The sequence below is a fragment of the Sinocyclocheilus grahami genome, unplaced genomic scaffold (genome assembly GCF_001515645.1).
Source record: "Sinocyclocheilus grahami isolate Dianchi unplaced genomic scaffold, SAMN03320097.WGS_v1.1 scaffold1240.1, whole genome shotgun sequence".
Lineage (NCBI taxonomy): Eukaryota > Metazoa > Chordata > Actinopteri > Cypriniformes > Cyprinidae > Sinocyclocheilus > Sinocyclocheilus grahami.
This window is the reverse complement of record NW_015506419.1, coordinates 3036-5016: the sequence shown is the minus strand read 5'-3', so window position 1 is coordinate 5016 and position 1981 is coordinate 3036.

Here is a 1981-nt window from a genome sequence, read left to right as displayed (position 1 = left end):
CACTATATTACAATTAAATCCTAATCTAATCATGACAAACTATATATCGTTGGAAAGATCTAAGACTCCTAAATAGATATTTTGCCAATGTTTTTGTTAAAAATTATGTAGGAAAATTAATAGATACATTTTTGACAAGAGTGCACCTCAAAAATCTACATCTCACTTTAGAAATCATCAGAAATTATATATCAACTGAAAACTTTAAATCTCAAAATTCATCCTTTGAAACCCATTTTAAAATCAAACATTGCATTACCATGAAAATGGTACATCAATATCATGTTACAAAATGTTTTCGTTCATGATTTATAAAAATTTAAGTTTGGATCGTGCACTTTCACGTCTATGTTCAAAAATGTGAGTGACAGTTAAGGGGTTAAACTTTCTATTCATCAAGGTATCAACAAAAAAACTTTTTTGATATCACAGGAATACATGACATTCTAAAATTTAATAAAATAGAAAAAGCTATTTTAAACTGAAATCAAATTTCACAATATCACTGCTTTTACTGTGTGTTTGATCAAATAAATGCACCCTATTTACAGACCCCAAATCAAACAGAATCAGATTAAATCTATGCAAAATCTGAGTAAATCTATGTGGAAAATATGAAAGACAGATACAGATAAAAAAGTTGAAGAAATGAAACTGTTCTTTTCTAGACAGTCAATATTACAACAGACTTAAGCTTCAGACTAAGTGAGCATGAAATTGATCCCATTTACTTTCTGATTGTGAATGATTTATCATTGGACACTACTGCAACAGAAAACAATTGTTTGTTTTTGTAATCTTCAAAATAGGTACCAATAAGTGCCAATAGTTTTTAAGATCATTATAATCCGTAATTATGTCCCCACTGGATGCAACGAATGCCTCCTTTATAATGGGTTTTAATGTTTTTGTCTCATCGCTCCGGCCGGGACATGGCATCACAATATGGTGAGGGGCATAACATTTCCGTCACACGCTTGAGGTATTCGGCCAATCACAACGCACTGGATAGCTGGCCAATCACAGCAAGATTGTTTTTACGATCCTTTGATAAATAGAAAGTTCAAAAGAACAGCATATATTTCTATTTATTTATTAAATAGGAATAATTTGTAACAATATAAATGTCTTTACTTTCACTTTTGATCAATTTAATGCATCCTTGCTGAATAAAATAATCTTACTGCCCACAAACTTTTGAAAGGTAGTGTTTATTTATTTATTTTTTGCTTTTTTTTTAATCTTTTTTTTCCAGGGGTATAATTATAGTTCTACTCAGGTTTTTTTGTGCAAAACAATAAGGATTCATAAATAAACATAATTTTGGAATTAAACAGGCTATTTTTTAGCAAAGTTGGTGAATTTTTTTTATTTCTAATAATACAACCTCTTTAACTGCTGCAAATCATGTTCACATGCAACCAGGTGAGAAACAGACATTGGTTACACAATCTACACAAATGATGCTGACCTTGCGTGTGACTTTTGGGTCTAAATATCCACGTAGTTTCTGGATGTATGTATGTGGAGGATTCTTCACTTGGAAACGCTCCTAACACAGAAAAGAGGGGGAGACAGTTATACACAGGCAAAAAACATCAAACGTCGCCACCAAAAGATGAATGTTCTATTTTAACTAACACATACACATATTCTTAATCATTTCATGCTGTTTGTTTAAAAAAACCCTGACATTATTCTTAAACTATTTTTTGTTTTAACTATGAACTCCCTTTTTCAGCAGCACAGATTTGTCAAAATGCACAACTAGACATTTATAAATAGTTTTACAAAACATGCACGAAATGTAGCACTTAACATCATCATTTACTGCATGGATACATTTTTTTCAGCAAGACCCTGTATTTAACAAGATGTCAGTTTACTTAAAGGGACAGTTCCTCTAAAAATTAAAATATGTCATCATTTACTCACCCTCATATTATTCTAAACCTGTATGAAAGCATGAAGTCAGAAGGAG